Source organism: Silene latifolia, chromosome Y (assembly GCF_048544455.1).
Source record: "Silene latifolia isolate original U9 population chromosome Y, ASM4854445v1, whole genome shotgun sequence".
NCBI classification, from domain to species: Eukaryota; Viridiplantae; Streptophyta; class Magnoliopsida; order Caryophyllales; family Caryophyllaceae; genus Silene; species Silene latifolia.
In genome coordinates, this window is record NC_133538.1 from 169,072,654 (window position 1) to 169,084,786 (window position 12,133).

The window sequence follows — 12,133 nt, forward strand, 5'->3', positions numbered from 1 at the left end:
GGTTTCTAACCTAATACAATCATCAATTTCACTCAAAATGGGCTCAATAATCAAAAACGCCCAAATCGATTTTCTAGGGCAAAATTCTCGCCCTAATTCAATTCAGCTAAAAGACCAACAAGTTTAAATGGATTCAAGAGGAAATACATACCTTGAGATGACATTGTTGATAATGGCACGAATAGAAGCAAGCTAAAGACCAACAATGGCGGTTTTTTGGTTTGTTTGTGTCGAAGGTTGAAGACGAAATGAGGATGATATGCGGACCATCTTCGCCTCTTTTACAGAAAAATAGGGAAGCTCTCTTGACTCGCCAGGTTGCTACCTCAATGAGGTGCTCCCTGCTCTTTCAGCGAAATTTTGGGCTTTGGCCCAATTTCCCATAACAAACTTCAAATTTTCAATGACGACATTAAAGACCGTCATTTTTCAAATACAACAACAAATAGTGAAATCAAAATTCACAATTTTCATCAAAATTCCAAACAAACGGCGATTAAAACTGCCATTTTTCAAATACAAGAGCAAATAGTGAAAATTCAAATTCACTATTTTCCTTCAAATTTCAACGACGGCAATTAAAACCGTCAATTTTTCAAAATAATAGTGAAAATTCAAATTCATTATTTCGTCATTCGTCAAATTTCAAACGACGGCAATTAAAACCGTCATTTTCAAAATAATAGTCGGAAATTAAATTCCACTATTTTCCCCACACATGTCAACGGCGGCACATAAACCGTCACTTCAAACGTAATAGTGAAGATTTCAAATTCACTATTTCCTTCACATGTCAACGGCGGCACATAAACCGTCACTTCAGACGTAATAGCGAAATTTAAAATTCGCTATTTCCTTCAAAAAATTCAAACAAACGGTGATTAAAACTGCCACTTCAAATTCAAAAAACGAGTAGTGAAGATTCAAAATTCACTATTCCTTCAAAATGTCAACAGGGGGCTTCCTCGCGGGACCCGCTCATTTCAACAAAATTGATAGTGAAATTCAAAATTCACCATTTCCACGGCGGCATCATGAGTCCGCTACTTTCAAAACAAGCCCAACCGACGCGGCTATTCTCACGGTCGATCAACCGACCGCACCATGGGTGGCGAGCCTTACTACGCGTCGCGGCTGGCGAGCCCTCCTCATATACGCAACATGGCTAGCGAGCCTTACTACGCATCGCGGCTAGCGAGCCCTCCTCATATACGCACCATGGCTGGCGAGCCTTACTACGCATCGCGGCTGGCGAGCCCTCCTCATATACGCACCATGGCTGGCGAGCCTTACTACCCATCGCGGTAAGCGAGCCCTCCTCATGTACGCACCACAGCCGGCGAGCCTTTGTCCGCAAACACGCAAGGACGTATCCAAAGATGCCTCAGGTATGACTCCTTCTTATGGCTGGCGAGCCTTTGTACGTAGTCTAACGAACTTTAAACGACCCGCACGGACAATCGACAAACTCTAAACTGTTTCCGACGACAGGTCCTTGGCTCGTACCCTCGAGTCGCCTTGACGTCGCCCTTCCCGACGGCAGGTCCTTGGCCCGAATCCTTTCGAGCCGCCTCGACGTCGTTTGGGTCTCCAGGTTGTAATCTTCGATTGACCTGGGGCTCTACTATGACTTTCGCCCTGTCCAAGCCTCAGTCAAAGTGGGGGATCTGTAGATACCCAGTATCTGCTGAGACTCCAACAAACACCCGATGATTATCGGACTACAACATGTTTTGGAATCGCGGCGTTTGATCGACAGTTTGTGTACAACTTTACGTCGGAAAACTTAAAACGATTTCGAAAATGAAACATTTCAAAACTTTTCAAAAGTACCTGGAGTGTTTAATGCACGACGACAGTGTCACAATGACACTAACTAGAGTCAAAACCAACATCGGACCAAAAACCGACTCAAAAATTCAAATCCCGACTCCAACAACGAGTCAAACCGAGTCAACCACAAAAAACAAACCATTTCAAACCTTCTATACTAAGATTTCCCGGATTCATGAATGGTCAAGTACCAAACATGTGACTACAAATCCTAGGATAGAACAAATCATGATTGCACTTGTGTGAAAGTGACAGGACAACTCGAAGACCCGCGACGTGGCTCGCGCCTCTTTGAGCGGCCAGTGGCCACGTCGCTCAAAACTCACACAACCACTCATTTTCCTATAAATACCCCTCAAATGCCCCCATTTGAGAACTTACGCGAGTGTCCGCCCCCTCTTTTCTCCCTTAAAATTCTCGACTCGACTTCTTAAGTCACAATCCGATGCGTATTTACGACCTACCGATCGTAAATACAAGCCTTACACATTGTTTGGTACCGTCATCGTGCATTAAATCACTTGACCGACCATTTCGACCACTACAACGTCACTAATCTTAATAAAACACCCTTTTTACTTACCAAAACGGTTTTAAACCGAGTCTTTTCCGACCAAACGAGTTGTTACACTTACTCGGTTTCTCGCCATAACCAAACATGTAAGTATGAGGGTGTAAAAATCCTTCTTTTATCATGTCTTTGCTTGTTTTATGACCATAACTTGCTAAAACATGCATAACACGATCCAAAACATAGGATAGACGAGCCAAAACTGAGTTTTGGCCTGAGGCAGAAGCCTCTTGTTCTGCACAGAGGCCCGAGCCTCAATGGGGTGCCCAGGTCAGAAGTCAACCGTGTTTGTTCTCGTCCTTCCTCATTAATCTATTTTCATATTTGTAATCGGTTTTTACCATTTCGAATGTTTTCAAACCCTTTTATTTATTTTTACAAATTTTAACCATAAAACATTTTTCACCCTTGGTTCTTAATACCATGACGGTTTAATCCGTGTTCCGGTGATAATATTTGGTTAATAACATTTAAAAGGTATTTTAAAGCCTTTTATTTCATTTCTTTACATTTTGAGAGGTATTTTAAAGCCTTTCATCATTTCTTTACATTTCCAAAATAAACATATTAGTCACCAACACAAAGTCACCCTTGGTTCCACATACCATGCCGGATTTTAACCCGGGTACGATGATGAGTATCGACTAATTATATTCAAATGAACTTAAAACAATTTGTTCATGATCACTCTCAAAACTATCCATGTCAAGTCAAACCCGACACCGAATATCATCAAAATAATGATGATTATTCGAGTCTCGTTCCTCAAATCAACAAATACGGTCTAAACGACCCTTTCAAACCAAAACGGATTTAAATACCCACTTTTCAACACGTTTCATAAACGTTTTTCAAATGGTCAGAGCACGGCATATAACCGTTGACTGACCCGCGCCTAAACAAGCCTTTTCTTTCTTATTTTCAAAACCAGGGGAGACCCCCTTGCACCGCCAATAGGCTCGCGCCTCATGTGGCCGCCTGGTGCAGGGTCTGTTCCCTTTCCAGCATTAGTCTAGGACGATCCCGACTCCGGCCAACCCGGATATAGGATGGATCAGATGACTATTTACTCATTCAAAAATCACATTTGCAAAATGTCTTACTAAGACAAATGGATCGCGTCGCGTTATGCACCATAAACCTAATACGGTAAATGGATGTTTAATTTCCGTCTTGCATGCAAATCAACCATAAATCCAACTCGACATCTTATACTTGATACTTGGATTAAATCAACCGACTTAGAAAGCTCTCACATGTTAGGTTTAAATTATTGGATGCGCATTCATGCATTTAAACCGTTTTATCAATTTTTGCATTCAACCAACCAAGATCGATCAGTAGAGGCCGCTACCGCGGGCGGGATTGAGTGTCTGATTAAAGGGCTTCCCAATACGTACCTTCACCTCTTACTCAGAAACTTTGGATAGTGGACGACCATATCCAGGGCGTACGAGAGTCATTCTAGAGATAGGATACTAAAGAGGGACGATTCCTTATCTTTAGTACCTATTTCAAACCCTGCTTTGTGCTTCGTTTGACCGAGGTATAAAGTGGATTCGAACGGGTTCCAAGCATCCCACAAATGCTTGGTGGTGACTCCGAACATCTCTAATCGTTTCGAGACCCTTACCGAGACGAAACCGACCGATCTAAAACGATCCGGTCGAAAGCATTTTTACGCCACGGAGCGTGGCTTTTAAAAGACCACTGCACGTCCGCAGATCGACCGGGGTTGTAGGTGGGCCGTTGTCCACAGGTTCTAGAACCAAACTGCCTTGATAGAATTTTGTGGCGGTTTTATTTCGAACGACATTTGACAGAAAACCCCTAACGTGTTACAATAACCTGCACAATTATCCTCTCACGCCATTAGACTCATGCCATTACAATAATTTCCCTCTTCAATTTCTAAACTTCAAATCAGCCTCCGATCGATCCCTCGCTCTCTCTATCATTTGTCGCATTCAATCTGTATCATCAAAGATAAGTATCTCTATATTCAGCTGATTTAATCAACAATAGGTCTTGGTATAGACGGGTGGGGCGAACAGACGGGTAAAGACTCTAATAAAATGGGTAGGGGGGACAAAGTGGGGCACCCCCATGTGTTTGAAGGTTGCACCAAAACGGACACGGACACTGACACGACACGGACACGTGACACGACATCCCATGAAATTTAGGACACGTGACACGTCATTTAAATTTAATAAAATATATATTTTATAGTTATATATGTGTGATTTTATTTTTGAAAAAGTATTGAATATTAAATTTAAATAAGTGAAAGTAAAACTTACGTTAATTATAACTCATTTTCATTTCCAAAACCAAAAACCAACTTATAATCAATCTATTTCGACATCTCATTACTAGTCTAAAGAACATCATTTGTCTCAAATTCAACTTATTTCCCCACCAAATTCAACCATATAACAATTCTCGTCAGTTACCTTAAATTCAACTTGATTCCGTTTGGAGGTGTGTCCAAATACCATGGACACGGCTCAAAATACCATGGACACGTGTCGGACACGTGCCCAAATAAAAGATGAAAGTTAGACACGGCTTTACAAGTGTCCGACACGTTTTGACGTGTGTCCGACGAGTGTCGTGTTCGACCCGGGTGTCTGACACGGGAACGCCGATTAGGAGGAGTGTCCGTGCTACCTAGTGTGCTTCCCACTTTATGGCAAATAGGTATTTTATGAGGAAAAGTGGCATCCGTCTATACGTATAGACGGATAGTGTCCGTCTATAATGAGAATTTGTGTTTAATCAACAAAATTGCTATATCACGCCCCCTATTTTACTTGTTACGCCCCCTACTTTTTCATTTATTCCTATTTTACCCTTGGATTATGTAACTAATTAAAGTAAAAAAATATTTCTTGTTTTTTAGTTTATGGTTTTCGGAGACGGGTTTTACAAAATTATAATCGGAGACGTTTTTTAAATTATTATTTTATAATTATTTGATTTTGGTAATATCTTTTACAATAACTAATAATTGTATTATAGTAAATGATTTTTGTTGAACTTTTCATTTTTGATTTAATTATCGCTTTGTCGTAACTGAGTTTGGGGCAATTTTTAGAGTAATTAATTTAATATGTACCCGGTCTTAAAAAGACGTATTTTCCACCAACTGTTGCATTTACTTAAAATTTCACTATTAAAAAAAAAAAAAAAAAAGTGGCCTTGTCTTGTGAATTACAAGACGCGACCATGGTGGTGTCATGTGAATTACAAGACGCGGCCATGGTAGTGTCATGTGAAGTATAAGACGGTGCCATGGCCATGTCGTGTGGTTTACACGACAGAACCATGGGTGTGTCATGTGGTTTACATGACAGATCCATGGCCATGTCTTGTAAGCCACATGACAGTGCCATGGCCGTGTCTTGTAATTCACACGACATGTCCTTGGCCATGTCTTGTAATCCACATGACGGGTCCTTGGCTGTGTGCCTGTGTCTTGTAAGCTACATGACGAGGCCAATTTTCGTATTTTTTTAAATCGTGTTATGTGTGCCGCTAAATTTTATTTTATTTTTTAAATCTTGTAATCATTATTCTTGAAACGATATAATTTTTTCATTCATTCATTCTAGACGATTTTTTGTAACGATTTAATATCGTCTTGAATGAATGAGTACGATTTAAATTTATTTAATTTTGTAAAAAACCGTCTCAAAAAATTATAAAATAAAAAACTAGAAATATTTTACATAACTAAATACATAGTTTAAGGGCAAAATAGGAATAAATGAAAAACGGTGTTGCTCTTTCACATACGTCTTTTACTCTTTCACATACTTTTTTTCATAAAGTTTCCATCATCTACCCTTTTCTTAAATCTAAACTAATTAGGTTTTTTATATACCATTTTCCCTAAAATTAAAACCTAATTCTTCTAAAACTTGAGCAATGGATTACAACTCTTCAAATTCTTCAATTAATGAAGTAATACTAATTTGTTTAGCAATTATTAAAAACTTGTTTATTGTTTATTAATTATTTTGTCTTCAAATTAGGATTTATAATCACACTAAAAGTTCTTCAATTATGTTGATGGCGGAAGGCGTGAAGTAAATACTTTGGAACAACACGGTCAAACGGCTAAGAATGTTCTCCGTGAACCTATATTGGTAGACAGTACATGTTTCAACAATGGCGGGGTAGTGGAGTTATGTCGCTTAGACGACATTAAGTGTAGCACGAGTCATTTAAGTGAAACAAAGTACTCTATGAACGATTTAATAGCAAGTTCAAACTGTAAATTAAATTCTCACACGAACACTTGATATTATACTGCAACTGCAAATCGATAGTATCACGACATTTATATACAACACTGATAATGCCATCATTTATTTACAACACTATTTACAAGAAAAGTAATAATAATAATAATAGTAATAATAATAATAATGGGTTTCCGGTGGACTGCGGGGGAGGGGTAGTGCGGGGTAGGGCAGTAGTCGGAGGGGAGTGTCGGCAGTCGCAGGGGGTGGCTGGCCGAGGTCCGGCAGGTGTGGGGTCGGCCGGAGTAATGGGTTTCCGGCGAGGTGGTGGTTAATGGAGGTGTGTGGTGGTTAATGGAGATGGATGGTGGTGATTTAATGGTGAAGGGGGATTATGAAAGGGAGAAAAAAATTGATTGGGTAATGTAAGAAAGAAATGAGAAGGGTAACATTGTAAACTACGTATGTGAAAGAGTAAAAGGCGTATGTGAAAAAGCAATACCCATAAAAAAATAGGGGGCGTAACAAGTAAAACAGGGGGCGTGATATAGCAAATCTCAATATCAATTAGGGTTTTGTTTTACAATTACCCAACACCCTATCAGCTTATCTGACTGATTGACGGTCACCAGTCCCTCCAACGCCACCGCCACCATGACGCTTTCAGTTCCTCGACCAGATAACGTTATTTTTCGATCTTATCACTTCAATCTTCTATATTTTTGCTTAATTTGATTTTGGGTTCATACATTTAATAATCTCATTTTTATTGTTCTTCCTTTTTGCAGTGATACTGGGGAAATCTAACGATTCATCTACAATCCAATCGCAGAAATATCTCCAGCTTCTTTCACTTAGTCATATCTACAAAGGTTCATTTTTTTTATCTACCCTCCTCTCCTTCTGTTTCTTTCTCATTGTTTCATTCCTTTATTTGCTTCAATTATAATCAATTGCTTATTGTTTCATTTTGTTCAGTATCGTACCAATTGGTTGCTCTACCATTTCCATTTTGTCAACTGTTGTGCCAGGTATTAAGTGTTTTTTGTTAATGATTTTATTATTTGGTCAGTGATTGGGGTAGCTTAAGGTAGTGATAATGATGTTGTAATTTTAATTTTGTTGTGGGGATCAATTACTTGATGAGATAATGATGACATGCTACAGTTTAATTTGAAGATTAATATGAGTTGAATGAGTTAGTAATTGGCACTCGAAAACTAGTAGTCCAGTAGTAGAGAGGCAGTATCGTATGTGGTAGACAACATAGTCTACTAAGGTTGGGTGTGAGCAATTTGTTACAATGATATTTTTGTTGCAATTGGAGTAGCCTGAATTGATATGGTATCCCATTTAGTAGTTATTGACAGTGGGCTGATATAATTAGTAACTAGTTATAGAGATGACTTTTTCTTTTGGATTGAGTTTTCTCTTGAACGCTGACTATTCCCCCATTCAAACACTGCATTCTAGTCATTGATTTATCTTTGTTTGGTAAGTTATTAGAGTAATTTTTATTGATTGGTGTTTTATTAATTTGTTTCTTATGAATAATTTTGATCAACAACGAACTATTTCGTTACCTTTTCTCAATATTAAATAACAAGGAGTAATTGGTATTGATGATATGTGGGCAGAATTTTAAACAAAATCTCAGTGGAATTATTAGTCCGTAGTTGTTGTTTAGCATCTTCAATAATATAAATCTATTTCTAACTTTCCTCCCCCTTGTTTTTTCCCCTAACATTTGATTTCATTGTCCTTTTGACTTGTTATAGAATTTCGAATGATTAGTTTAACTTGTGCGCACTTTGTTCTTGTGGTCTATAGGCTTCGGAAAATGGCATAGGAAGAGCTTTTATAATTATTTCGAGGTTTGCTCTCTCTTTTCGTGTGTAGGCATGTATACTCATTAGCTTGTGCATGAGTACTAATTGCTAACTGTCAAGATTAGAAAAAAGACAAAGGGAGGACCACAAGTTGGTGTGCAAGCTTAATTGTTGATGCCATTTTCTTTTTCAATTATACTAGGATCATTAAGGCCCCATCTGATATCATTTTAGGATGGTAGAAGGTTGTGTTGGGAAAGAACAATAATGCACAGCTCGACTTCAACAGGTATTCAACAGTTATCCAAAATATCACCCTACTTGTAGAGTCCATAACTCTCTGGTATTCTAGGATTTTGTTGTACAATTTTCTGAAAGAACCTTCCAGACAACAATTGATACAAACTTTAGCTTACTTCATGAACGTGCTGTGTGAAATAGTTATAGGCCAGCATGCTAATATATTTAAGGGTAAGAATTTTTGGTGGCAGTACGCATTTTAGATGTAACTTCTGCAAATATAGCAAAGAGCAACTATTCTCTTGTGTGATCACTGATTTGCTAATATTTGTGAATCTTGATACATCTTACCGATGTAGTTTATTCTCGCTAAGATTTATTCAGAGAACTTTAATCAAGACACTTAGTATTGGAATACTAGAAATCTACTTGCATTTGCTCTGATTGTTTCCGTATAGAACAATGGTTCATGTAATTAGTGTCCTACATGAATGATTCAGCTGGTACTGGACATTGAAAGAAGCTATCTGCTGCTGGTCTTACTCATGTTCATCCGCTCCCAAGCTTTCATTTTGCCGAGGTGGATGATAACAAGGAGAAGTGGAAATGTGTAGGTAACTTTTCTTTTATTCATATACGCCCCATATATTTGGTGCTAGTGTGTTATGGTCCCAGTACGAATTATGATCAATTCAGCTTATGTTACCATTAATAGAGCTACAATACTGATCTTTTTTTTTTCCAAGACACTCGCTGTATCCTATATCTCTGTATTTGTCTAGGTATACTTCGTTTTTTTTTTTTTTTATTACTTTTATTTGTTTAGATTTAATTCAGTTTTTTCTAACTTATCTGTTTGTTTTACTAGCAACTAGCTTGATTTTTAAATAGGATTTTACCTCTACTTGAGTTAGACTTGATTGCGGTCACCGACTAATTCTCGCTAATAACGTTCATATCTCCTTAAAACATGCTAATATGAAGTTAAAATTTTGAATAATTTGGTCTCTGAATTGCTTTTCAATCGGAGTGTTCTATAGTGCCTTATGGTTGAATTTAATAAGTTGTATTTCTAAGTATTGGTTTGCTAAATGTATTATGGCAGGTTCAACAATCTTAATTGACGAGATGAAAGATGTTAAATACTAAATGTTTAGAGAACATGGAATGTTGATTAGTTTATTAACTAAGACGTGTATGTGATTATTTATACACTTGGATGTATAATTTTGAACATCGACATTATTGTTCTATTGTTCGGATGATATGCAAGTTCATTGGTTGACATTCTTTTGTATGCATTATTTGTTTATTTTGCTATTTGTCTTGTTAAATTTATAGGATATTGCTACCGAATTTTGGTAGCAAATAATTTTTTTTAAAAAAAAGATATCTATCTATGGCGGCGGTTCTTAAGTAAGAAACGCCACTATTAGTTCACCTTAAGTGGCGGTTGTTTACTAACAACTGACGTCATAATTACCTTTAGTGGCGGTTTTTTAACAACCGATATTATAGAAAACATGTAGTGGCGGATTCTAGTACAAAGTTATTATTGAAATACCTATGGCGGCGGTTTTCAAACAATAACCGCCATTGCAGATGAGTTACAATGGCGGTTCTTGTCTAACAACCGTCGTATTAAATAAGTTTATAATTGCGGTTTTGTATAACAACCGCCACTATAGGGGAGCTATTGCGACGGTTCAATAATCGCCCACAACGGTCGTAAAGTTTATACGACGCCGTGATAAACGACGGACCCTAAATCTCTAACAACCGCCATAAAAGGTCATTTATAACCGCCACCATAGGGGTTTTTTCTACTAGTCAAAACTCACGAACAAACATGCTAAACCGACCCAATAGCTAATCAAAATTCACGAACAAATAACCTGCAATTAAGCTCCATAACACCACTTCTAACTGTCAAAAACATACTAATTATCCTCAATTAACTACGGCTAAATGAGCCGTATCAAATTCCCCATGCTTGAACTTCTACTCGTCCTAGATGTAGAACTGAACGACTAAATAGAATGCAAATGACGGCTCAATACATGGAAACCAACATGTCCAAAAGCTTTCACACCTCACACACTCTCCAGAACTCCCTCCGAGTTAAAGTATACGGTCATTTTGCAATCTAAATACTTCCAATAGAAAAAAATAATGACCGTCATAAATCCCATCTCATAGTACTCACGACCAAAGACAAAAGGTTAGCAACGTGTCATGCTTAGCAAGTCATTAACAGCTACGCCCCTTATCTCTCCAGCATAGACACAAATTCACATGGCTTACCCAAAAACAACATTTCTAAATCAACAAAGTATGCCAAAACAACACGACACCAAGCCATGTAATAAATAAACCTAATCGCCTCTACTCCTCTAGCTAAACAGAATACCAACAACCGCTATAGCAAAGTGCCCATAACAACACACCGCGGTTCTTCTCACCTTAGCCACTAGTCCTACCCGACCGACCTTCTTTAGCACCCTTCTTATGACGCCACACCGACAATAGGACAAAAGAGTAGGGTTTAAATTTTTTTCCTAAATCTCTCATTTTGCCTAGAGCCCCGCCCTTCGGGTTTTCACTCTAGCTATTTACCTCACACTAACTCTCGTGGCACGCATCTCAATTCTTCATTTTACTCGGAGCGCCCTTTCGGGTTTTCACTCCGTCCTCGACCACTTTTCCCATTTTTGCCTAGGCGCCCTTCGGGTTTTCACGTAGCCGGGTCTTTCTATTTTAAATTTTCCTTTTTTCCAATTTTTTTTTAATAAAAGGAAATAAAGCAAATTAAATTACAATTGACGGAATCAAATATGTACAATAGTGAATATACCCCTCCCCATGCTTGAACCAAACATTGTCCCCAATGTTGTACGGGAACACAAAAGAAAAAGGAAGGGGGCATATCACCAACTAGGAAGAACGAGACTCGAAGCACGAACGACGGGTCTGCTGCCTGGCTCTAGCACGAGCCTCTCTGTTAAGACGTCGAGTAGCCAACTCCGCATACAAGGTAGCCTCAGGGAGTTTGTAAGACCCCGGATACATGTCCTTGAACATGTCACTCATAGCAAGTTGAAGTGCCAAAGACTCCCTATTCTCCCTATTCTGATCATGAACACTCTCTATCTCATCCCTCAATTCCTCTAGCTCAAACTCCACATGGCCTCTACAAATAGCATCACCAGCAGCTTCTACACCACCACCACCACCAGTACCTTCACCATCATCAGCCTCCTCTTCCTCATCAGTCCCAGGTTTCCCCAAACCGTCAGCCTCCTCCATAGTGACTTCCTCACCGCCCTCAACTCCTTTATTCCTTTTCTTTGAGGCTACTAGAACAAGCAGCTCCGGAGGTTCCGGGGAAATATATAGATCGCTGTTACGCA

The 12,133-nt window shown here is 38.7% G+C and overlaps 1 long non-coding RNA gene across 2 annotated transcripts; it reads left to right on the forward strand.

Annotated features, from left to right (window-relative positions):
* The first annotated feature begins 7,216 nt into the window (after positions 1–7,216).
* LOC141627303 (uncharacterized) lies at positions 7,217–10,013 on the forward strand. 2 transcript variants are annotated; one of them, XR_012536868.1, is made up of 7 exons: positions 7,217–7,338; positions 7,443–7,526; positions 7,633–7,685; positions 8,485–8,528; positions 8,686–8,772; positions 9,224–9,337; positions 9,829–10,013. It is a non-coding gene; the product is annotated as an uncharacterized LOC141627303 (long non-coding RNA). The 2 variants fall into 2 exon arrangements; XR_012536869.1 differs by having other exon boundaries at positions 9,224–9,333.
* The last annotated feature ends 2,120 nt before the right edge of the window (positions 10,014–12,133 follow it).